Raw genomic sequence first — 27,205 nt, 5'->3', positions numbered from 1 at the left:
TTGATAAGGCAGATGGTGTTATCTCATGGCATCCCATAGCACATCAGAAAATGAATGGGTTTTGTTTGGACTTGTGTCACTGTCCTTCTCCCCCACCTGTTTTAGTTTTTTCTAACTGACAGAAGGTGCAACGTAAAAGTAGATGTTCATTTTTCTAATGCTGATGGAGATGTCGGATAGCTGTAGAGATATTGGCTGGTATCTGCTGCCTTATCTGTTGTGCGACTTGCAGGTTGCATGCTGATCCAGCAGAGGTAGCAGCAAGGTTTAAATGAGAAAATGCAACTTGTCTTAGAGAGAAATAATAAATAATAATCAAGACCAGGAAAGTGACGTGGGGTTGGATCCAGACTTAGTTATACTTTGGAGCAAACCTATTGAAATCAGTGAGAGAAGTTAAATTAGTCAAGACAAACCTCATTTGTCCCACCAATTTCAATGGGTCTACTTTAAATATAACTAAGTGTGGATCCAATCCATTGGCCTCTATTGAACAAAAGAGACTCATGACTAGCCTTCTCCAACCAAGCACCCCCAAACATTTTGGACTACAACCCCCAGGAGAGGTCCGCCTGGCGCCTACACTGTACTGCTTTCGTCGCCAGCTGAAGACCTTTTTATTCACTCAATATTTTAACACTTAATTTTAACTTAAATTTAAATTTTACTGTTTTAACTCTGTATTTTAATCTTATATCAACTTTGCTGTGTGGTTTTATCCTGGTTGCGCTTTTTATACTGTATTTCGTAATTGTGTTTTAACCTGTTGGGTGTTTTATTGTGGTTTTAATTTTGTGAACCGCCCAGAGAGCTTCGGCTATTGGGCGGTATAAAAATGTAATAAATAAAATAAAAATAATAAATAAAAATTATCTCTGACCATCAGATAATGTACATACAAACCAGGCTAGATATGTACACATAATCCCTATATGACATAGGGGACAGAGATCTGAAGAGGTCTCTTATATGAAGCACAGCAATGGTTACATTGTCATCAGTGATTAGGTGGACAGCGACAAGAGAACAGGGCCTTTTCAGCTGTGGCACCCTGACTTCGGAACCCTCTCTTCCTGGCACCATGTTTGCTGAGCTCCAGGCAAATACTGTTTTACTGGCCCAGACCTTTTCAACCTCCTGGTTTTTAATCCAAACATTGTGCACTTTAGTGGACAGAAGCACCGATTTTAAAACTCAAGTGCCACTTTGCTGTTTTACTACAGTTTTACGAGTCTTCATTGTTTAAATATCGCTCTTATTGTTTTAAACTGTAAGCTGCCTTGGAAATTCAAAATGAATTGAAAGGCAGAAGAGAAAGGTTTAATTAACAGAATTACCAAAGGCTGAAATCATAAATATGCAGATGGACAATTGAAAAGGCGGGAGATAAAAATGAGGACTTACTTCTGGATTGACAAGGAATCTACAAATTCCTTTAACAAAAGAATATATATGGAAATGGTCTATATAAAAAAAACTAATTATGATAAACAGCTCTATAGTGAAATAAAGTTCTGAGTTGAAAAATGGCAAAAGTTGGAACTCCCTTGTTTTGGTTGTTTCTCAGCAGTGAAAATGAAAATGATTCTACTCCCTCAACTTGAATAAGACGGGAAACATGGGCCCCTGCAGGTTCTGTTGGACTGCAACTCCCATCATCCATCACTATCAGCTATGCCAGCTAGGGCTTATGGGACTTGCAGTCCACTAACTTTTGGAGGACCACACGTTCCCTGTGCCCTGGATTAGAGGATACTCAGTAAAGAAACGTGCAACTCACATATTTCTCTCTATTTCCAATGTTCAGCCTGTGCGTGCCATTGCATATACAGCCAAAACTATGCCACCTACATACAAGAGGAATCTATCATCTGGCTTGGGGAAAACCAAAGGTTTACAGAAGTATACAAAAGAACTTTGCCCGGGGCGGTGGGGGACCAGAGGGGCGAGGGAGAGATGAAAACAACTCAGGGCACACTCCTACGCATGTTTAGACAGGCAAAGGTCCTACAATTCCCAGCATTGGGAGTCATAGGACTTTTTTCCTGCCTGAATATGCACAGGATTGTGCCCTTAATGCAGACTAAAGATGCTCAGTGGCCAAGAAATCTTGGTTGACTAGAAAAACCGGAGAGTGGGGGGGGGGACTGGGATGGAGTGGCTGGAATCCTGAACGAAGAGCATTCCGCAATGCAACATTTTGTGTTTTCAATGCAAAATGAAGAAGCCCAGGTGCACAGGATGTCTTATGCAACCTAAAATGGCCCAGCCCAACAAAAGCTTTAGCACTTGATTTTTTTTTCTGAATGTGTCACAAGACTTTAGGCAATGAGGGACTGGAATGGAGGATTCCCAGAAATTAAGTGCTTTCCTGACCAGCTTTGAGCCTTATAGGCAAGTGGGCCAGATGTAGAAACATAGGAAGATCCCTTATACTGAGTCAGACCATGGGTCCATCTAGCCCAGCATTGCTGACACTGACTGGCAGCAATGGCTCTCCAGGAGTTTTCCCAGCCCTACCTGGAGATGCCAAAATTATAACTTGGAACCTTCTGCTTACAAAGCACCCCTGAACCACGGCCCTTCCCTTCCCAGACAGACTACTCCATTCAGGGTCCCCACATTAAAGAAATCAGGACCCAGAGATGCGAGGAATGCCATTCATTCCATTCCTCATCAGAGGGATCCAGATGGAGTTAAGCATATGACCCTTCTGCAGAATGGGCTGGAGTTCAAAGACCGTCCAGGTGACTTTCCTTCTGGCTGGCAGCCGCAAGCGAACTTGAGAATCAAGACTCTGCTAGAGTCGGTTTTGGAAGCCAAGATCACAAAAGCCTCCATTCAGCTGGGAGAACCCGAAAGGAGTTCCCACCTTTAAAAAGGGTATCTGGTAACATCTTGGGATCTTTTACCAGCAGCACTAGGCCAGGAAGCGTGGGAATTTTGATTTTCAAGTCCGATACCAAAGCAAAGACACCGAGCCTTCAGTTCAGTGTACAAATACTAATTCACCCAAGATATTGTTCAGTACAGGTCAGAGCATCTATTTGATATTACAGCAGTCAGGGAGAAAATCTATGGACACCCTATCCACAATCCATGCTAATTTCCAACTCGTCATGTCAGCAATACTCGGGACATCATGTCAGGGTGACAGAGGAATTGGTCTAGTCCAGACAAAAGTGCTACATGTGGAATACAGTGCTCCACATACTGCCTGCCCATGTACTGCTCCGTGATCTTCTGATTTTGCACTGACACAGGGAGGGTTTTTGCACAATCAAACATCCCCCCCCCCCGTCTCTGACCCTGGGTGAGGGCGCTCCCAACGAGAGGGACCCCTTCAAGGGGATGCAATGTGTCTCCGGGCAGAACCCAGAGAGACATGCTGCCTCCCCCAGCACTCCTTGCAATACACCATCCTGCTCCCCAAATATCATTACGGGAGTTCAGTTCACCACCCCTCCCATACACTAAAACAATGTGAGAGGAGGACTGAGCGAATGAGCACTGAAGGAAGGTGAGATCAAGCACCATGCCCACAGCATGCGTGACGGCCACAGAAGCATATTGCTTCCTGAGCATGCTTTTAGTTATGCTCATGTGGCACAGAGCGGTAAAGCAGCAGTTTCTGCAGCTGAAACTCTCCCCACGGCCTGAGTTCAATCCTAGCGGAAGCTAGTTTCAAGCAGCCGGCTTAGGTCGACTCAGCCTTCCATCCTCCTGAGGCCGGTAAAATGAGTACTCAGTTAGCTGGGGGAAAGGTAATAACGGCCGGGGAAGGCAATGGCAAACCACCCCGCTATAAAGCCTGCCAAGAAAACGTCAGCGAAAGCTGGCGTCCCTCCAAGAGTCAGTAATGACTCAGTGCTTGCACGAGAGGTTCCTTTCCTTTCCTTCCTACATCAGGCAGGACCTTGGTACAGAGGACTTCATGCATATACACCAATATGCACATAAAATATGCCCTTCTCATATGAACCACATGTGGAAACATGGGGGCATGGTCAGCAGACATAGCAGGGAAGAGCTAGCCCAGACAGCTGCATAACACATAAGAATATAAGAAGTGCCCTGATGCTGGATCAGACCAAGGGTCCATCTAGTCCAGCACTCTGTTCACACAGTTCTTTCAACACATGGCAGTGCGGCTGAAACCCACTGCCACGACCAACATTCTAGTTAGTTTTACACACTCAACTTGTTCACTGCTGTAATGCATGATCACCTATTCTGGTTTGAAAATCTTTTCTTTTTTTAAAATGATTTGTTATATTTAGATACTGCCTTTCCTCCAAGGAGCCCAGTACAGTGTACATGATCTTCCTCCTCCTCACCATTTTAACATCACAACCACCCTGCATGGTAGGTAGGCTGAAAGTCAGTGACCAAAGTCACCCAGTGACCTTCATAGCCAAGTGGGGGCTAGAACCCAGATCTCCCAAGTCCCAGTTCAACACAGTACCCACTGCACCACACAGGCTCTAGGGTCCCTGGCAAAGGTTTTTCCAGCCTTGCTACCCAAGGGCCCTGATCTTGCTACAATCATAGAATATTTTCCTAACTCACTTCAAGACCTTTAAACTTATAAAGAAACCAGAGGTTGAAGTTGCAGGGTGTTTGTGAACAGGTCAAAAGCCAAATGGCTAAAAAAACAAACACCCGTGCTACTCTTCTCTCTTTCCCACCCCATATCGATCACAAAGTGGCCAAGGCAAATAAATTGGGTTAACAAAAACGTCCAACATCTGGACGTAAGAAGAAGTCCCCAGAAGTTGGATCTGCCTGGGTGCATTATTTGACGCCCTGCCAAAAACCACTCCGAACTCACTTAATAGGATATCTTGCCAATAAGAGGCACCGTAAAGATGGGACCCTCATGGAGATATGTGGCGCTTTGCTTCCCCTGGTGCTCTCCAGGTGTGTTGGCATTGCAACGCCCGTAATTCCCAGGCAGTGTGGGAATTTGGCTATACTGGCTAGGAATTATGGGAGTCGCATTATCGGGAGGGCACCAAGTTGGGTGAGGCTGCTTTAGAGGTACAGGAAAGTTATTCAGCGTATAAAATATCATAATGTTGTATTAGGTAATGTTGCATCATGTCGTCTGCATTTTCTGCGGACTGTTGTGAACTACTCAGAGAACTTCGGCTATTTGGTAATATAGAAATGAAATTAATAAATTATAATACCTTTGAAGAAAGAAGGTGATTGCACAGTAGGAACACTGAGGACGCATCTACACCAAGCAGATATTCCACTATGAAAGTGGTATGAAAGCGGTATATAAAAGGCAGGAGACACACAACTGCTTTATAGTGGTATTGAAGTGTTGGGGCCCTTGACACATACCATATACTGCTTTCATACCACTTTCATAGTGTTATATTCTGCTTGGTGTAGATGTGTCAATGGGGCCCCACAGTTGTCAGTGCACTTCATTACCACTATAAACCAGTAGTGTGACTCCTGTCTTTTATATACCACTTTCATAGTGGAATATCCTGCTTGGTGTAGATAAGCCCTGAGTTGAAACTCAAGTGGCAGCAATCCTGTAGAGCAGTTTTTCCCAACCTGGTGTCCGCCAGCTGTTTTGCACTACAACTCCCAGCATTCCTGGCCATTGGCCATGCTGGCTGGGGCAGATGGGAGTTGAAATCCAAAGCACCTGGAGAGCACCAGGTGGAAGAAGGCTGTGGTAGTGTTTCATTTGTGCTAAGCAGCCTCAACTAATCATAAAGTGGTGCACAAAAGCATGTTATGGTGTAACCAACCCTAAGTTATTCAGCCTGCTGTGGTACGGTGGCTGCAGGTTTTCTCGGGCAGTCGGAATAGCCGGTACTGGTGCTCAGTCCTAGCAGTAACCCAGTACCATTTCCATCTGCTGAAACCTTAACTAGGCAGGTAGCTTTCAAGCAGATGAGTAGAAACAGAAAGGGGAAAGAGATGGTAAGAACATAGTTAAAAACAAGAGAAAAAAACAGAGGAAGGCTGAGAGGGATGAGAAAATGGTTTTTTTCCACAGTTAAATCCCCCTTTCATCCAGACCAGAAAGTGGGGTGGGGGTGGGGGTGGGGGTGGGGAAATCGTTTTGGGATGCAAAGATGGGTTAGTGTCTCTGGATAAGGAGAACATCAGAAGATGTTGAACTGCATTGAGCTGGGGGATGAACTCGATGGCCTTATAGGCCCCTTCCAACTCTACTATTCTATGATTCTATGAAGAGCCTTGCTGGACCAGACCAAGGGCAGCCAACCAGCTGTCAACCAGAAACCCACAAGCAGGGCACAGTCACAACAGCACCCTCCCGCCCACGTTCCCCAGCAACTAGTGTATAAAGGCTTACTGCCGCAGATACTGGAGGTAGCTCACAGCCACCAAGACTAAGGAGGCCTAACTTACCCCTACTGCAGACAGTCATCATACTGATTAATCCAGAATAAACAACACCTGAAAGTGTTGTCCTCACAAACCTTCATACATGCACATTTCACCTACAAGCTAAAAATGGGGTGGAGAAATCACCCCATCTCCGCCTCAACTGCGGTTGAACGGGGCTGTGCGGTTAATTGGTGGTAAGCAATCACGGATCCCTATCCCGGAGTTAGAAGCAGGCTGAGGAACGAACAGCATGGAGAACAAGCACGAGAACGTAGGAAGAACGTACACCTTAGGCAGTCTTCCTTGCCTCTTTCTCATTTTGTACATAAACTGGAGGGGTGGGGGCTGGTGTAAAAGGAAAGGCACTTTGGGGGTTTTAGGCGGGAGGGATGCAGAAAGAAAGGAGGGGGCATTCCCTCCATCATATAATATATATATATACACACATACATACACACACACACTCCAGAAAGCAATGGAAACCAGCAAGTACAAACCAGCAAGCACAAACCTCCCCTAACAGAAACCCAGCTGAATAAGAGAGATCACAGGTGTGGCCACTGAGTGCTCAGGTTACAGAGCGGAGGGGGAAGTGGACCAACACGTAGTTTGTACTAATATTTCCCTCCCTGAACATTGAGAAGACAGGATTGTGTGTGTGTGTGGAGAGGGAGAGGGACAGACCCCCATCCTCAAATTCTCACCAAAGGGCCGTTTCACACGTTACGGTTTTGCGGAGCCGCATGCTTAAGCCATGGCGACAGCATGGCTAAGATGCCGACGGATCTAAATCGAGGCTGGGGCTGGGAATACCCAGCGGGACCCTCCCTCCCTGCCAATAACCCCCCCACCTCCAAGAAACCCCCCTCCAGCTTCCAGCCTGCGCCCGTTGCAATGGGAGAAGCAGCGGAACGGAACGAGCGCATAGAGGCTGCAGTTCAACATCGCCATCCGCACGTAGGGCAGACTGGACACCAGGGAAAGGATCTCGGCGGAGGGGGATCCCTGGCTCCGGGGAAGGCAGCCGGCGGGTCCTCCCCGCTCGCCTTGCCACGCTGCCTTTGTGAGCCTCCCTTACCTTGGCTCGCTGCTTTCCCCTCCTCGCTCAGCTCCAGACAGACGCTTTCCCGCGGGAGACAGAGAGAGAATCCAGCAGGAGGAAGGCGACGCAATCCCGCCGGTCCTGCCCCAGGCGCTGCCGCTCACTCGCACCGGGAGAGCCGGGGGCTGATCCACGCAGGGCATAAGAGCCGGGCAGGCAGAGCAGGAGCTCCGAGAGAACCGCGTTCGGCTGACGAAGTGCGGCGGCAACAGCAACACCGCCAGCTCCGGCTTCCAAAGTGCCCGCCTCGGCCGCGCCGCTGCGCTCGGGGTTTCCGCGGAGCCCGGCTCCCTCTGCTGGCCATCCGAGGCGCTGCCGATGGAGAAAGACAGCCTTGCAAGGCGGCGGCGGCGGCAGCGTTCTTAAGGCTGCTTCATACGTGCACGAAGCCCCTGGTGTAAAGCTCCATCACGCCTAGGAAGAAACGCAGGTTGCGTCGCTTCTCCGTCAAGGAGCACGAGGCCCATTCAGTTCTGCGTTGTAATACCGCTTCCCACACACAGCAGGAGAGAGCAGCAAGCGGCGCAAGAAAGCCCAGAAGGGGCGCGAGAGGCAGATGAGGAATCATAGAATAGCAGAGTTGGAAGGGGCCTACAAGGCCATCGAGTCCAACCCCCTGCTCAATGCAGGAATCCACCCTAAAGCCCTAAAACTACAAGTTCAATCGCAGCTTTTAAAGCTCAGCTAAAAACTTTTCTTTTTCCTAAAGCTTTTAAAACTTGATTTTGTTCTGACTTTATACTGCAAGTTTTACCCTACCCTGTGCCTGTTTGGTGTATTCTCTTCCCCTCCTTATTGTTTTATTATGATTTTATTAGAATGTAAGCCTATGCAGCAGGGTCTTGCTATTTACTGTTTTACTCTGTACAGCACCATGTACATTGATGGTGCTATATAAATAATAATAATAATAATAATAATAATAATAATAATAATAAAAGCATCCCCAACAGATACTTGTCCAGCTGCCTCTTGAAGGCCTCTAGTGTGGGAGAGCCCACAACCTCCCTAGGTAACTGATTCCATTGTCGCACTGCTCTAACAGTCAGGAAGTTTTTCCTGATGTCCAGCCGGAATCTGGCTTCTTTTAACTTGAGCCCGTTATTCCGTGTCCTGCACTCTGGGAGGATCGAGAAGAGATCCTGGCCCTCCTCTGTGTGACAACCTTTTAAGTATTTGAAGAGTGCTATCATGTCTCCCCTCAATCTTCTCTTCTCCAGGCTAAACATGCCCAGTTCTTTCAGTCTCTCTTCATAGGGCTTTGTTTCCTGACCCCTGATCATCCTGGTTGCCCTCAGAAGAGGGACCTCTGAGAAATCGGTGAGTGCCCAGTAACAAGCGAGCAATAAAATGCTCGTCTGATGGAGGTCTGAGATTCCCTGCCCTTAGAGCGTCATCGCACAGGGGGGAATCATTTTTGGTCGCTTCTTGTACCTTTGTCCCGCGTTACTTCCTCTTTCGAAAGAGGAAATAAACAACGTGCACTTGGCCCATTCAGTGGGCTGCTTTGATCACGATAGCGGCAACTTCTGTCTTTAAAAATAAATTGGACTTACTGGAGTGTTTTTTTGTAGCGTGAAGAAGGCTGGGAGGCACGCGGGAGGCAGACGACGTCGTGAGAGGAACCAGCCAAAATCCCTGAGTGCCTAGTAAGGAGTGTACAATAAAACACTCATCTGATGGAGCTCTTATTGCCTGCAGGGCAGTCCAATGTGTGGACTGAACCCACTGAAAAGTGCTGTGTTTAAGGTGATCTCAAAAATGTGCAGAGGGGGTTATCCGTGGTGACCCCCTCTCATGCTTAGAAGTCCTCAGGTGTGAACCTGCCAGTAGGGCTTTCATACTGTAGTGCGCTTCATCAGAGACCTATGCATGCCTATTTAAAAGGAAACCTCCCTCAGCTCAATGGGGCTTGCTCAGAGGAAACCGGCTATAGGACTGCAGCCCCAAACGATTGCCGTGTTTGCGATGAGAAAAGGCTAACGTCTTGAGGCATTTAGGGGATTGGATGTGGAGGGAGAGAATACAACAGGGAGACATGGAAGAGCAGTTGATGGGCAGTAGCTGCAGGACAGACAAGAAAAAGGACTCTGGAATATACTACCACAAGATATGGACAGAGGGGTCATAGCCCAATGGCAGAACACGTGAAGAAGGTTTCAGGCAGGATGGGCTCCAGAGGAAACGGGGGTCTCCATCAGAATGCTCTGTAGTGAACCTTCCTGGCTCCTTCGCTCTCAAGTGAGTCCTGACATTCCATCAATGGGATCACCCTTTGGCTGGGTCACTCCCCTGGCTGAGGCCTTAAGAACATAAGAAGAGCCCTGCTGGATCAGACCGAGGATCCATCTAGCCCAGCACTCTGTTCACACAGTGGCCAACCAGCTGCCGACCAGGGACCCCCAAGCAGGGCATGATGCAATAGCACCTTCCCACCCATGTTGTATATAGGCTTACTGCCTCCAATACCATAGGTAGCACCTAGCCATCAGGACTAGTAGCCGGTGATAGCCTTTTGCTCCAGGAATGTATCCACACACCCTTTTAATAAAGCCATCCAAATTATTGGTCATCACTACTTCTTGTGGTAAGGAATTCCATAGTTTAACTCTGCGCTGTGTGAAGAAGTGCTTCCATTTATCTGTCCTGAATTTCCCACCAATCAGCTCAGCTAAAAACCTTTCTTTTTCCTAAAGCTGTTAAAACTTGATTTTGCTCTGACTTTATACTGTTAGTTTTACCCTACCCTGTGCCTGTTTGGTGCATTCTCTTCCCCTCCTTATTGTTTTATTATGATTTTATTAGAATGTAAGCCTATGCGGCAGGGTCTTGCTATTTACTGTTTTACTCTGTACAGCACCATATACATTGATGGTGCTATATAAATTAATAATAATAATAATAATAATAATAATAATGGGATGACCCATATGGGTTCCAGTATTATGACGTAGAAAAATGTCCACATTCTCCACAGCATGCATAATTTTGGTTGAGGAACCATGGGCCTGGGAGTTGAATCTTTCCTTCCTAGGGTCCCAGTATGGCCCTCCATGGCTCTCCAGATTGCTACAACCCCTTCCCCCAAACCATCAGGACTGACCCAACATACCTTGCCCCTCACATGAGGCCACTACTCACCTGTTCGCTTGCTGGCAGCCACCACCTGCTCGCTCCCTCCCACCGGCCTGCTCATGTGCCTTCTGCCTGTTTCCAGCCATGGGGATCCAATAAAAACTAATGCAAAACTCTCACCAGAGCTCAAGCAAACTCGTGTTCAGAGGAGGGCAACCAGGATGATCAGGGGTCTGGGAACAATGCCCTATGAAGAGAGACTGAAAGAACTGGGCATGTTTAGCCTGGAGAAGAGAAGATTGAGGGGAGACATGATAGCACTCTTCAAATACTTAAAAGGTCTCACACAGAGGAGGGCCAGGATCTCTTCTTGATCCTCCCAGAGTGCAGGACACGGAATAACGGGCTCTAGTTAAAGGAAGCCAGATTCCAGCTGGACATCAGGAAAAACTTCCTGACTGTTAGAGCAGTACGACAATGGAATCAGTTGCCTGGTGAGGTTGTGGCCTCTCCCACACTAGAGGCCTTCAAGAGGCAGCTGGACAACCATCTGTCAGGGATGCTTTAGGGTGGATTCCTGCATTGAGCAGGGGGTTGGACTCGATCGGCTTGTAGGCCCCTTCCAACTGTGCTATTCTATGATTCTTGCGAGACTCAGCCAAACTCTCCCAAGAAGTCTCAGGAATTCGGCCAACTTGTCACAATGCCCTTGTAGCTATACAAAAGCAAGTTATTCTAGTGAAATCTGCCAGCTGTTTTCTTGCTGCCACAGCAGGAGACCAGCAGGCGAAACTCTCCAGAGAACCCAATGGATGTCGGCGGGGATGTAATAGAGGGCCTTCCTGGTGGGCAGGGGAAGGGTTGCACACTTTGCCACTCTTCCTGCTCCGCTGCCTGATGCAGATGCATCAACCTGTGTAATAGTAGGGCCGGCCTTGCAAGTCACCAACTGGTGGTTTCTCATTTTTTGTGAGCTGTTTTTCCTCATATGTAAAGGTGGGAAATGCCTCTCCTAAAGCTTAGTTGCTGGCAGGAAGAACATTAAGCTACAATATGCTTGTTGCTTTGGCCCCTCCCCTTTGACTTTGGCCACACCCACCACTGGAATATGGACAGGGGCAGACTTCAAAACTGGATGGAGCCTTCTGGCTGCAAGAGGTTCCTCACTCCAGAAGGGCCCAAGACAGCTTGACCAATGGCCAGAAAGGATGACAGTGGTCATCCAAAATACCAGGACTGCCCCAGGTTGGGAAGGGCTGTCAATGGAGGCTCATGGCTCCGATGTCAGTGGGGCGGCGAATCCGCTTTGGATTTCATTCAGAACCATTCGCACCTTGGACAGCTCCTTTTGAGTTCTGACTGAACCCAGAGCAGATCCACGGCCCCACTGACATCGGAGCCACCAGCCTCCAGTGGGGGCAGCTGAAAATCATTGGGACTGTAACGTTGTCATTATTTGTGCTAGAACTAAAGATTCCTTCAGTAAGGCTTTCTCCAGGCCTGAATATCCAAAGCATTTTACATGTGTTGTCTCAATAAACCACAGATGGGAGGCTTAAGTTGAAAGATAGTGGCTTGAGTAAGCCATCCAGTGAATTCATGACAAAGGCAAGATTCAGATTTGTATCTGTTTTACAACTTGCACTACAACCATAGACCCACTTATCTGGAAATAAGCGCTATTAAACTCAGTGGGACTTACATCTGAGTAGACATGAATTGGATTGTGTTATTTTATTTATATTATTATTATTATTATTATTATTATTATTATTATTATTAATACAGTACCATCAATGCACATGGTGCTGTATATATCCTGCCTTTTTTTCCTCCAAGGAACCCAAGGAAGAATAATCCTCCTCCTCTCCATTTTATCCTCCATTTTTATATTGTATTTTGTATTTGGGTTTTTAGATTGTTGGTTGTTTTATTATGTTCCTCGTGGTTTTAATTTTTGTGAACTGCCCAGAGAGCTTCGGCTATTGGGTGGTATAAAAATGTAATAAATAAAAAACACTGTTCACAGTGCTAATTGCAACTGTTGTATCACAGAGCAAGGATTCTCTTGGAGCCAGGCTCTAATATTGTACAGTATTAAGGATTTTCTGGCCCTTATGACATTTTGTACTGTGTTCTACGTGGCTTTGAGAGGCTAGCGAACATGTCTGTTCGAAACTAATGAAAGTTCTGAAGATATTGCATCAGCTGCTTGAACACAGGTTATATACTAAAGCTACCCTAATAATAGAATCATAGAATAGCAGAGTTGGAAGGGGCCTACAAGGCCATCGAGTCCAACCCCCTGCTCAGTGCAGGAATCCACCCTAAAGCATCCCTGACAGATGGTAGTCCAGCTGCCTCTTGAATGCCTCTAGTGTACTGAATGCCTCTTGGAATTGTATGATTTTACATATCAGGACATAATAACAATACAGTCGTGTGAAAAAGAAAGCACACCCTCTTGGAGTTGTATGATTTTACATATCAGGACATAATAACAATCATCTGTTCCTTAGCAAGTCTAAAAATTAGGTAAATACAACCTCAGGTGAACAACAACACATGACATATTACACCGTGTGATGATTTATTTAACAGAAATAAAGCCAAAATGGAGAAGCCATGTGTGAAAAAGTAAGTACACTTTATGATTCAGTAGCTTGTGGAACCACCTTTAGCAGCAATAACTTGAAGTAATCATTTTCTGTATGACTTTATCAGTCTCTCACATCGTTGTGGAGGAATTTTGGCCCACTCTTCTTTACAACATTGCTTCAGTTCGTTGAGGTTTGAGGGCATTTGTTTATGCACAGCTCTCTTAAGGTCCCGCCACAGCATTTCAATCGGGTTGAGGTCTGGACTTTGACTGGGCCATTGCAACACCTTGATTCTTTTCTTTTTCAGCCATTCTGTTGTAGATTTGCTGGTGTGCTTGGGATCATTGTCCTGTTGCATGACCCAATTTCGTCCAAGCTTTAGCTGTCGGACAGATGGCCTCACATTTGACTCTAGAATACTTTGGTATACAGAGGAGTTCATGGTCAACTCAATGACTGCAAGGTTCCCAGGTCCTGTGGCTGCAAAACAAGCCCAAATCATCATCCCTCCATCACTGTGCTTGACAGTTGGTATGAGGTGTTTGTGCTGATATGCTGTGTTTGGTTTTCACCAAACATGGCGCTGTGCATTATGGCCAAACATCTCCACTTTGGTCTCATCTGTCCAAAGGACATTGTTCCAGAACTCTTGTGGTTTGTTCAGATGCAACTTTGCAAACCTAAGCCATGCTGCCATGTTCTTTTTAGAGAGAAGAGGCTTTCTCCTGGCAACCCTTCCAAATAAACCATACTTGTTCAGTCTTTTTCTAACTGTACTGTCATGAACTTTAACATTTAACATGCTCACTGAGGCCTGTAGAGTCTGAGATGTAACTCTTGGGTTTTTTGCAATTTCTCTGAGCATTGCATGGTCTGACCTTGGGGTGATTTTGCTGGGACGTCCTCTCCTGGGAAGATTGGCAACAGTCTTGAATGTTTTCCACTTTTGAATCATCTTTCTCACTGTAGAATGATGGACTTTAAATTGTTTGGAAACGACCTTATAACCCTTCACAGATTGATGGGCAGCAGCAATTGCTTCTCTAAGATAATTGCTGATGTCTTTCCTCCTTTGCATTGTGTTAACACACACCTGGATGCTCCAGACCAGCAGACTGAAATTTTTTTGGCTTTTATAGAGGTGGTCATACTTGCTGATGATCAATTAATCACGGGCATTTGATTAGCAGCACCTGTCTGCTACTTAGCATCTTAATTCCTATGGAAGCAGTAAGGGTGTACTTACTTTTTCACACATGGCTTCTCCATTTTGGCTTTATTTCTGTTAAATAAATCATGACACGGTGTAATATGTCATGTGTTGTTGTTCATCTGAGGTTGTATTTACCTAATTTTAGACCTGCTAAGGAACAGATGATTATTATTATGTCCTGATATGTAAAATCATACAATTCCAAGAGGGTGTACTTTCTTTTTCACACAAGTGTGTGTGTGTGTGTGTGTGTGTGTGTGTGTGCGCGCGCGCACGCACGCACACACACACACACACACACACACACACACACGAGTCTGTGACTGGCCCAAAGTCACCCAGTGAGTTACCATGGCCAAGTGGGGACTAGAACCCAGAACTCTCGACTCTCAGCTCAACACTCTAACCACGACACCACACTGTTATCAGTTACTTAGGGTGGATGTAAGGCTATTCAGGATTATAGCCTTACACCACTGTCCTATGCATGTCTACTCAGAAGTAAATCCCCTTGCATTCAATGGAACTTACTTTCAAGTAAGTGTTGTGGCCTGAGTCCCTCTGAACTCAATGGGACTCACTTCTAATTATATATGCACAGGAATTTATTTCTCCCCAAATGGTTTCCCTTATCAGTTGCAGTGCTTTGGGGTTTCTGGGTATTTTGTTTTATTTTTAAAAATCATGATATGTATAGTAGTAAAGTTATCAGTGTGATGGCTGCAATGATTAAAAGCAAAACAGGAACAATAGATTGCCTCCCCCTGACTGTGAGAGCGAAGGAAAACGAGTGGCAAGAACATAATGTATATTAAATGTGACAGAAGCCCAATCAAATCATTCTAGTGAAAGAGGTGCTGAGTTCTTTGCATGACAAGAGCAGTTTTCAATTAACTCCTTTCATTTTATGACTACAAAGCTGGTATATCAGTTTGGGGAGGAATTCAAAATGTTTCCTAATAAATGAAAAATTCCCTTTCAACTTACCTGATTCTGTTGAAGAAAGAGGGGGCAGCCGAGGGAGGGGGCAGATAAGCTTGACAGACTATTTCTTGATTGGGAATATGCTGCTTTTATATTACCTCACCTCGAAAATATTCTCCATTTCAATTCAGCAGACGCAATAGATATAATAAAGTCACTCAATTATTGCCGTCAAAACCCTGCTAAATTTCCAAGAAGAAGGAATATTGCAGAATTTATGCTGTTTGGATATGAGCTGTAGGAGACTTAGGTCTGGCCCTACCATTAGGCTGAGTGGGGCAGCTGCCTTAGACATTATATGAGTCATGCCAGCAGGATGAGCTGAGGGAGAGCAGCCATGCCACCAGCCCTGCTGAAAGACTATGAGCATCATCACACCAAGGAAAACCGCATTTGCTTACCCTCACTTCTCCACCCATGCGTTTCTCCCTCATTACTTCCTCTTTCGACAGAGGAAGTAAACAACGTGCATTTGGCCCATTCAGGGGGTCGTTTTGATCACGCTGCTTCTCCTGCATGCAGGAGGAGATCACTGCAACTTGCGTCTTTAAAGATAAGTTGGACTTACTGGGGTGTTTTTTTTTGTGGCACGAAGAAGGCTAGAAAAGGGGTGCAGCGCATGGGAGGCAGATGACATTGTGAGAGGGACCCACGAAAATCCGTGAGTGCCCAGTAATGACTGTGCAATAAAATGCTTGTCTGATGGAGCTCATATAGTTTTTAATCCGTTTTCAAAGTGGAGTATCCCGCTTGGTGTAGATGTGGCCTTTGTTTGGATGTGAGAAGCAGGAGATTTAGGGCTGGCCCTACCGTTAGGCTGAGTGGGGCGGCTGCCTCAGACATTATATGAGCCATGCAAGCAGGCTGAGCTGAGAAGGAGAGCAGGGCCAGGCCACCAGCCCTGCTGAAGGACTACTTAATTCCCCTCCTCTTCCCTCCCCATTCCTTTTTCCTTGTGTGTTGTGCCTTTATAGATTGTAAACCTGTAGGCAGGGACAGTCTTCTTTAATTGATTATATATAAGCGACTCTGAGAGTCTTTTTGGCTGAGGAACGGCATAAAACTACTTCAGATAAATACATAAATAAACAGGGATGTTATGAAAGAGCACAAATGGTTAGTTATTTAATCCATTGTTACTGTCTTGCCAGGGAGAGGGGGTTTGGAGGATTTCTGCCTCAGGTGTCAAAATATGTACCTTGACTTGGTGGGGGTGAAGGGGGGGATAATTTGCAGCTTTGCCTTAGGCAGCAATATGTCTTGGGCTGGCCCTGACAAGACCTGGGGCCTGGTCTACTACGCCTGCAGCAGAATGAGTTGGTAGGATGCTGAGGCAGTAGAACAAACAGAGACAATTCAAGCCACAGGTAGAGATATCCAATTCTGAGGGCTCCTGCATATGAACAAGCAGAAAACTAACACAACAAGGAGAAAGGTGCTGTCCCAATGGATTATCTACTAGGCTGGTTTTTGTATTCAATGAAGTTTCCCCCCACTCCCCAAGTGGGAGCCTTCAAACCTGGCATCTCCCATCTGCGGTAAGGTGTGGGATTTTTCCTGTGTGTAGAGAAGCTCTGAGGCACAAAGGTTTATCCAGCCGAGGCTGCTTTTTCGGATGCTTGCCATCAGCCTGGGAATTTTTACCGCTGAAGAAGAAAAATCAAAATATATTAGCGATTCTAGAACAGAAAAAGGTATGATTGATTCATTGCACAGCAGTGGATCTCACATTACTCAGGAAATAAAACCTTCACATTTACTCATCTTGACGTTCCAGGAGAGCAATTTACTGGCTCTTTCATTCTCATTCGTACATGTCTGGGAGTTAAACTGTATTGCATTGACCTTACTCTAGCTCTGTTCATCAGTCGGTTTCCTTCAGTGTGCAATACAGGCCTGTGTCTCTTTGTATAATTTAGTATATTTGTGACTTGTTGAAAGGCATTTTTTTTAATGCCCTGTTGTACATTAAATTAGCAATGAATGAATGAATCAGCTCAATGCTGATTCATTCACAAAGCACAGAACGGAATGTGAATTTAAAAACCAGTGTTTAATTACAGTCATCCCTTGCAGGAAGGATTTGGGGAGCAGAGCACACTGTTATAAGCCATGTGTCATGTGTGGGCATCTTATAATTCAGGCAATGTTCATGAGACTTTGTAGCAGGCAGGGTTTAGATGCTGATGTGGGGTGAAGCATTCTCTGTATGAATCTGAGAAAGCGAGGGAGGCTTGAGACAGGGTAGGGGTCAGCAACTGTTGGCCCTGAAACAAAATCCGGCCCACCTGTGGGTTCATACTTGGACTTCCAGCACCTGTGCAAATGCAGTGGCGGCTGCAGCAACATAGCTTACGGACAGGCCATTTTGGATCATAGTTGGATAGCTCACCCCCGGCTAGGACTGCTAATTTTTTAACCTAGTTATGCCTTTAAGAGCAGCTTGATGCTGCAGACATTTGTCATATTTAACTCCATGCTGTGAAAAGCTTCATTGCTAGCCAAGTGGCTATTATAGGGTGACCATATGGAAAGGAGGACAGGGCTCCTGTAACTTTAACAGTTGTATTGAAAAGGGAATTTCAGCAGGTGTCATTTGTATGCCTGCAGCACCTGGTGAAATTCCCTCTTCATTGCAACAGTTAAAGCTGCAGGAGCCCTGCCCTCTTGACCAGGTGGTCACCCTAGTATATAGTCAACAGACTGTCACAAAACAAACATTTAACATGTAAAGTTAACAAGTTTACATAAAGTTAACTCAAATTATATAGAAAAAAACTTTAAATTCTGTATCTCTGAAATAAGCAAAATTACACAAATCTATATAGCATCACTCATAAACTTAAAGTTCTGAATTTTCCTGATGAGACACTGAATCTTTCCCTCATGCCAATTACTACAGTTAGAAAACATGCAATCTTTGCAGTTTGATATCTATATTGCCCAAGCAAATAGATTACAATTTTATGGTTAGATATCTCAAAATATCTCTCCAAAATCTGACCCAAATAAAGTTCGTTAGCACATTATACAAAGAATATGCAATAATAAAAACTGAAAAACAAGGTATTAGCAACAGTGCGGGCTCCAGGTTTTTGAGGGCCTTGTGTAAGATAGGGTGATCATATGAAAAGGAGGACAGGGCTCCTGTATCTTTAACAGTTGCATAAAAATTGGAATTTCAGCAGGTGTCATTTGTACTCATGCAGCATCGGTGAAATTCCCTCTTCATCACAACCGTTAAAGCTGCAGGAGCCTTGCCCTCTTTTGTATCTGGTCATGCTAGGCAGGGCACCTGCAGCTTTACCAGTTGTGATGAAGAGGGAATTTCACCAGGTTCCCCATATACACAAATGATACCTGCTGAAATTCCCTTTTCTATACAACTGTTAAAGATACAGGAGCCCTGTCCGCCTTTCCATATGGTCACCCTATGTAAGATACTTCTTTCTCATCATTGTAGCACTTGCTTGCTTGACAGACAGAGAGCCAGTGAGCAAGTAGGCCGTGGCATATGCTCCTTCTCACTTCCACCTGTGGCCTGGGCCTGAGCGAGAGGGAGGAGAGCAAGCAGGTTGCCATGGTGAAGAGAAGGAGCAGTTCCAGGGGACTCTTAGCCCTCACCAGCTTCCCAGCCCTGGGTCAGCAAAACTCGTTCTTGACCCATGGAGCTGCCGTGTTGTTTTAATGGACAGAATATTTATGATTTTTAACAGCATATGCAGTGGGGAGAAATTCGACAGGTAAAGGCATGGGACTGTCAATAGTGAAAGGCTGACCTGTTGAATGCAGACGTATAACTCGCCCCCAAATCTTGGAATTGGCAGCCACTTTTTTTTTAAAAAATGAAACAACTCATTTATAATGTGGCAGCTTCTGTCAATAGAAGTCTTTGTCCTTCTTCATGCAAGGCCTCCAATGATCTCCTAAATCAGCCTTCCTCAACCTGGGGCACTCCAGATGTGTTGGACTACAACTCCCAGAATGCCCCAGCCAGGCTGGGGCATTCTGGGAGGTGCAGTCCAACACATCTGGAGCGCTCCAGGTTGAGGAAGGCTGTCCTAAATCATACCTAGATTCAACACCTGGCACCCGTGAGCAGCTATCAGGGCCACTGGTTCTGGTACCTGCCTTCAGCTCTCAGGTGTGGCAGCAGGCAGCCTTTTCCCACAATGCCCCTAATGTAGCATCAGTCTGGGGGATCGTGGGAAATTAAAATGGTGCAGAGTGATCGGCCTCACCAGAGGACTCACTTTTCTGAACCTGGGGCCGGCTCTGTCCCAACTATTCGAGGAAGGATAGCAGTGTCTGTAAAGAGAGGAACTAGTTTTTTAAGAGTTAAAAAAGCAGGAAAGTACTGGGAGAAGAGAAAGCATGCGGAAGAGATTATTTGTTTTTAGAACAGCAGAGAAACTGATGGAGCACAACGCAAAGTCATGTGAAATCATAAAATGTGTTTTATTGCCAAGGTCAGAGCAGGAAGCAAGCCCAAGAATCTTGAGGACATTTTGAGGAGATTAAAAGCAAAAGCTACGCTTGCATGAGAGAAGACGCTGTGTTATCTTTTGCTGTAGTTGCTGGTGTTGGATGACAGCTTGTTTTTGATGATGATGATGATGATTTTCATTTTAAAAGAATGCTTTTACTTCTTACAAATTTCATATAGAATGCTACAGCAGGGCATAATTTGGGCAAGGAGAAAGACTGGTGGGTGTGGGGCAGGAAGGGAGAGAATCAGTCAGATCCAGATAGAAAGTAAAACTGAAAATAAAAATGTTTTAAGAACATGTGTTCTGATTTTAAAAACAACAACAACCACCTCACAATAACAATGGCCATATGATGAAAATAGGACACAAAGTCACACACACCCTTTTTGGAGGAAAAAGATTTGTGCCTTAGTACACATAGGCCTATTTCAGTATAACACTAATTGCTCAGCTGGTGCGATAGGAAAGAGACATTGAACTCCAGTTAGCACTTCCAGTACCACAAAGAATGCCAACTTTGTACCATGATAACATGAAAACCATTACAATCTCAAGTGCTCCAATCATCTCTGCCTTTTTATTAGGGTTAATCATTATCGTCAGGCACAGGTCTCTGGAGAACTACCAGCCTTACGTGGTTTCTGTATTTGCCTCTTGGGAATACCTTGTTAATACCTTGTTAGTGTGAATTGCACATGTTGTGATGCTTCAGGGTTCAGCTCCCTCCCCAGGATCTCTCAAAGCTAAACTTCTGAGTGCGCAGATGACAGGGCCAGCCCTACTGTTGGATGGAGTGAGCCAGCTGCTTCAGGTGGCAGATGCTGGTGGGCAGTAGTGAGGTGTGTTGCAGGGTGGAGCTGTGTGTACCACGTGACCTGCTCTGCACTGCCTGCTAAGCCAGCCCACTGCCCTCAGGTGCAGCAAAGGATATTGCCCAGCCCATCAATACAAGTAAACCAGGCCAGATTTTGTACATGGAATTCGGCAGCAGAAGGAGTACACTAGGGGTGTGCATGGACCCCCAGCTCCGCCCCGCGGGCCGATCCGAAAATTTTGGATCGGCCCGCTCCGCTCCGGTCATACTCCACTCCTCTTCGCCGCGGAGCTCCGGCTCCTAATCGGAGCTCCGCAGTGGAGGGGAGTGGTGCCAGGTAAGGCCGGAAGAGGAGGGCGGGGGGGGGTTACCGGGCCCTGCTGCCGTCGCCACCTGCGCGGCGATGGCGGCAGAGCCCGGTAAGGGACCAAGGGGGAGGGGGGCCTTACCTGCCTCCGTCCGCGGTCCGTTGGCTTCTTCAATTGAGCACGCAGTTCAGCCGGGAAGTCTGGGCCGTGCGGCCTAGACTTCCTGGTTGAACCGCGGGCTCAATTGAAGAAGCCGAGGGACCACGGACGGAGGCAAGTAAGGGAGAGGAGGGGGGGTTACCGGGCCCTGCTGCTGTCGCCGCATGGGCGACAGCGACAGCAGCAGGGCCCGGTAAACCCCACTTACCTTTCCGGCGGAGCTCCGGATCGAGGCGAAGGATCCGCCTTCACCTCGATCCTCTTCGCCACGCTCTGCCGGCCCCCCAATCCTCTTCGCCTCCGCCTTAAGGGGAGGCGAAGCACCCTGCTGTGCTTCTAATTCGCTGGTCCGATTAGAAGCGGAGCACATCCCTAGAGTACACCCTTTATTTGTAGGACTGATTTTACCTACCCACCCACCCCATCCCATGCTTTATGTCCACACACGTTCTTTGAATGTCTGAAGAGGACTAAAGACAAGAACTCATTACAAGAGGGGGAAGCTATTTAGGGCCTACCAGTAGGGATCCATGGCCTTGAAGCATGCTGCCTGGAGACAGGAAAAGAAACAAAACACTAAGGAAGTAATCACTAAGAGGAGGCTGAGAGGAGACATGACAGCACTCTTCAAGTACTTCAAAGGTTGTCACACAGAGGAGGGCCGGGATCTTTTTTCAATCATCCCAGAGTGCAGGACACGGAATAATGGGCTCAAGTTACAGGAAGCCGGATTCCAGCTGGACATCAGGAAAAACTTCTTGACTGTTAGAGCAGTATGACAATGGAACCAATGACCTAGGGAGGTCATGGGCTCTCCCACACTAGAAGCCTTCAAGATGCAGCTGGACAGCCATCTGTCAGTTATGCTTTAAGATGGATTCCTGCATTGAGCAGGGAGTTGGACTCCATGGCCTTGTAGGCCCCTTCCAACTCTACTATTCTATGATTCTATGACTAAAAACAAATACAATGCCAGATTCTATGCAAAAATATTATTGAAGTTGGTAAATCATTTAAGATTATGTGAGGCAAAGTTCCTGAAAACCTCATCTTATTTGAGATAAGGGAATAACACTGGGGAAACAGCAACCTTTCCTTATGTTCAAATGTTAGAGAAGTAAATTGCTATATAGTTATGACAAGGTAGAACGTGACACTCTACGAAGTGCATACAATTACAAGTGTATATAGTTCAAGATGTTAAGAAGAAGTGCCAAGAAGATTCTGGCAGTGTTTTCTATGTGTGGTAAACACATCCACAACAGCGGGGAGACCTACTGGGAACACCTAATAGCCATCAATCAAATCCCTAGTTTTAATATAAAACTAGAATCTTTAAACACACGCGCACACACACACACACACACACACACACACACACAGAGAGAGAGAGAGAGAGAGAGAGAGAGAGAGAGAATGGCTCTAATGAATACATATTGTAAACTCATCACTTATATGGTAATAGCTGCCAGGATTTTTTATGCATAGTATTATTGGAGGAAAAGAAAGACTTCAATTGCCTGAGAGAGATAATTAGCTTGAAAAGGAAAGAGTTCTAAAAGCAAACTCTCCTTGCTCAAAAAAATCTGGGCCTATTTTGGGGTTGGCTCAGACACCGTTTGAGCTGGGCCCAAGACAAAATGTGTTCCATGCCCTATCATAGATATTAAGGGAAAATAGGAGTTAGATTTATTCTTAAACTATTTTAAGAATAAGATTTTTTTTCTTTTACTCCAGCCTAATTCTTTTCTAAAACATTTCATCTAGCGACTTGCTGACTTATTCATCCCATCTTTTAAGCTATCTTGTTACATTTTGACTTTGCATTTTTAAGTCAACAAGATGAAAGGTGTCCACCTCAATCTCTGTCTTTATCTTTCAAGCAGGTTGGGAAGAAAAAGCAATGCCTTTCAGCGGGACAATGTTTAGGATTAAAAGAGGTCAGTAGGATGTTAGCTAAATAGATATAATACTTTGGAAAGAAGAAACATACCTTTCTGTATTCAACATAAAATTCAGAGAGAAAGGTGCTATAGATCAAAAGAAGGAAAGTAAATATTATTTCTAGATTATAACTTGAAACTTAAACAATTGATTGCTGAAAATTCTGTCCAGGTGAATTCCCTGATGTTTATGATTTGTGCGTAATTATGAAAAAATGCACAAAAAGAGAGCTTTTATCTGGAAAAGGTGGGGTGCAAATAAATATTGGAAACTGCTCCTCTGAGTCTCCTCTCTGGGAAGCTGCAGTAGGTGGGGAAAAGTACAGTATTAAAGTACTCCTTTAAATAATCATTTCAGTTCTAGCTCTTTAGGGAACTGCACTGTATGTTTGTTTTCCTTTTTATGTTGTGCAATACTTTTCCTAAATCTATTGAGTCAAATAGTTCTTAATTTTGTCACTTGGGGAGAGATGGGAGAACCACTGATTTTTGAGCTTGACTAAATTTTGTGAAAATCACTTCAAAGCTTATTTTGGCTCACTCCCATTTCAGTTTTCGACATGTTTTCCAGTTCGTTTGAATGGGGAAAGTGTGCATTTTGAACAGGAAAAGTAATCATTTCTATGCCTCTTTTTTCTAAAGTGTGCACTATTCCCACATTGATTAAAGTGCAAAAATGTATAAATTTTGATTTTATTTTTTGTGTGGAAAATACGAAGGAATTTCAAAATGCACATTTGTTAAGAATGGAAATTCTTAAGAATTTCAAATGTGACTCCTACTCTTCATTTTTTGTATTAGTATATTAATGTCAATATGATACTTGTTGGACCCAGAGGAAAATCAGGCATATCCTCAAAGTGGATTCACCACCTTGGACAGCTCCTTTGGAATTCTGACCAGTTTCACTGAAACCCAGAGTACATTCACAGCCCCACTGATATTAGAGCCACTAAACTCCATCACTATGAGGTAAATTATGGCAGCCCTCCATTTCCCGAAGATAAGTTTTATTTTTGCTTTGGAAAGCAGAAAACATGTTGGAACTTCTATGGTAGGAACCCTTCCCCCCTCCCCATTACCCCCTCCATGTGGGTAAGGTGGAAGTAGGAATTTCTCCCTCCTCCTTTTGCATAGGGAGGAGGAGGAGAGGGAGCACATGGACATTTGCAGGTTTGTTTCCAATCTTCTAAACTAGGGGTATGGACTGCAACTCCCATCACCATTGGCCATGGTGGGTAAGGTTGATGGGAGTTGCAGCCCAACAGCATTTGGAGGGCTACACATACTCCTTTTCTGATTGATAATAATCTGAACCAGGCCCTAAATACTCAAAGGAGGAGCTGAAAGTTTGTGGCACCTGTGGGCACCCTAACAAGTTTTGTAAACGTGTCCATCTTGTCCTGTCGTGAGCATGAACGTGAGAGAATCCATGGGGCATGACGGGTACTTGTGGATGGCTTAGCCATGCTGGAGTGGCAGGCCCTCAGATAGCTCCAAGCAAACTATGTGTTCAACTGGAGCACAGCAAGGCCTTTTATCCCTCTTGGATATCCCACATGACCCTTCCTGGGCTGCACCCTCTTCAGAAAAAAATGGAGTCATCCTTAAAGGGGTAGATGTCTGTCCTCAAACCTGCTACCCCATTACCTCTAATACAGTTCCCACCTTCCTAATTGCTTGCCCTAGTAAACAGGCCCTAGGGAACATTGAAGACCTTGATGTAAAGTGCTGTCTTTACAGCCAGAGAGGATGATGTCTCTGGCAGTTCCAGTTCAGGGGTTTCTGCCTCCTGGATGACAGGCTTCCAATTGACAGGCCCAGGTTCAGGACTTCTAGAGCTTCTGTTGCTGATCTTCCTGGTCCAGTGGACTCCTCTCCCCCTCTGACAGAGTCCAGGCTGCTGCTATTGGGGGTCATGACCAGCATTCTCCCCAAACAGAAAAAAAGCAGTGGTCAGTGTTTTACCAGAGACAGGTAGTAGGAAAAAGAGAGAGAGATGCCGCCCCTGGTAAACAGGGACATTTGAAGAGTGTGTGAAATGCTGTTGTCACCACAGAGCCACTCCCAACAACTCAGTTATTTTTGAACTGGGCCAGAAATGTATTATTCTTGCATTGGTTATGAGTCTATGGCTTTCAAATTCCCATGACACTAAGACCATGGGAAACCATTTATTTTCCTCAAAATTCATCCCCAAACATTGGCCCCAGTAAATAACATTGTCAAGTGCTGAAAATTGAGAGTCTCTAGAGATTCTTTGGGACTCTTTAGCCCTTGGCTTATCTGTTTAAGACAATCTGGGCTATGAAGCCAATTAGCTTAGCCAAAAGTCAGGATAACTCCGGGACATTCTTTCCATGACCAAAAATAGTTCACTCCGCTTTTGACTTGGCTGGGGAAGAAGCACTTTTATCAGTTCAGTGCCTAGCCTTGGCACAAGCAACCAATAGCAGAAACACTTTTAAAAATCTATTTTTATTTATATGTGGGTTTATATGCTACTTTCCCACCCCACATGGGTCCTGCTGTCTTGGGGCTAAAAGGGGGTGCAACTCTATGTCATAGGGTTCCATAATCTTATCCAACTCAGCAAGCAGAGAGAATCACTGTATCAGCTTTATTATACCAAGCTATAGTAAAAGATACAATGGGCCTGTTCAGACAGCACACTAAGCCATGGTTAGGTTGCTAACCCCTTTGCAGCAAGTGGTTAGTGAGCGTGTTTAACCGTGGTTATGTAGTCACCACGGTTAGGAATGGTTCACATGACATATTAGTCATGGTTCACATGACACAATAAGCTCAGAATATGTAACCACCATGGCTTGGTGTGTCTCCTGAACAGGATCTATATCTCCATAGCCAGCTCCTGCCATTTGTGGTTCAGAATTCCTCCACCTGTATAGTTTATGGGCCACTTTCCACCTTATTTTTCCTGGTGAAGGGCTTTCTTTCAGAACCTTGAGTGCCACTTTCAGTGTAAAGGCGGGATATACATCAAATAAATAAACCTCCAGCTCCCAGCCTGGACACGAAGCATTCCGTTAAGCCTCTCTCCACCTCCAGCTGCCACCACAAGCATCTCTGGAACTGGTGCTGAGCCCCATCTTGCTGGCCTTCTTTCTCCAGTTTCACTTGATATGCTTATATCTTCTGCTTCTCCCATCCACAACCACCCAAACCTCCCTCCTTCCAAGGCCCCACCCTTCTCCTTTCACTCCTCAGTTTATTGGTCCCACCCTTTCCCTGGCTGTTCCTTTGACTTTAATCCACCCTTCCAAGACCGGTTGTTTTGAAGTAGAACTCCCAGGATTCCTGACCACTGGCTATGCTGGCTGACATTGATTAGGGTGACCATATGAAAAGGAGGACAGGGCTCCTGTATCTTTAACAGTTGTATTGAAAAGGGAATTTCAGCAGGTGTCATTTCTATATATGGGGAACCTGGTGAAATTTCCTCTTCATCACAACAGTTAAAGCTGCAGGTGCCCTGCCCTCTTAAATCTGGTCACTCTAGTATAGCTCCTGCACTTTAACTGTTGTGATGAGAGAATTTCACCAGGTTCTCCATATATACAAATGACACCTGCTGAAATTCCCTTTTCTATGCAAGTGTTAAAGATACAGGAGCCCTGTCCTCCTTTTCATATGGTCACCCTAACATTGATGGAAGGGCACCACCAGGTTGGGGAAGGCTACTTTAACTCTTGCAGCCCGAGAGCCGGATTCCATTTCGGAGGAGCTCTCGGGGGCTGCATTCCAGTGGTGGGCAGGGCTGAAGGCCAAAGAGGGCAGGGGCAAAAGGCATAGAGAGGCAAGGCCAAAATACCAGCATACTTCAGCTTAAAGCTGATACTGCTGGTAGCTAAGCCATTTCACCCTTTTAGGTTGGGGAGGGAGGAACTGCACAAAAGTCAGGGAAACCAGCAACAATTGGTGGTTCGGGAAAAGGGAGTGGGGCCAGGAAAAGCTGGGTTGGGATCCCAGGAGGGGCAGCTTTTGCTCCCTTGGGGCTGCGGTTCTCCATCCTTGCTTTAGGGTGCAATCCTATAAGAACATAAGAAGAGCCATATTGGATCAGACCAAGGGTCATCTAGTCCAGCATTCTGTTCACACAGTGACCAGCCAGCTGT

General features: G+C 45.5%; 1 protein-coding gene across 3 annotated transcripts in view; it reads right to left on the bottom strand.

Annotated features, from left to right (window-relative positions):
• The window catches only part of EPS8 (EGFR pathway substrate 8, signaling adaptor), a 176,353-nt gene extending 168,689 nt beyond the window's left edge, over positions 1–7,664 (bottom strand). For all 3 annotated transcript variants that reach the window (XM_063134846.1, XM_063134849.1, XM_063134848.1), the window contains exon 1: positions 7,460–7,664. The gene's annotated coding sequence lies outside the window, so the exon portion shown is untranslated. The remainder of the gene's footprint in view (positions 1–7,459) is intronic.
• Positions 7,665–27,205: the final 19,541 nt, after the last annotated feature.

Source organism: Elgaria multicarinata, chromosome 9 (assembly GCF_023053635.1).
Source record: "Elgaria multicarinata webbii isolate HBS135686 ecotype San Diego chromosome 9, rElgMul1.1.pri, whole genome shotgun sequence".
Lineage (NCBI taxonomy): Eukaryota > Metazoa > Chordata > Lepidosauria > Squamata > Anguidae > Elgaria > Elgaria multicarinata.
This window is presented reverse-complemented; position numbering and strand designations above follow the sequence as displayed.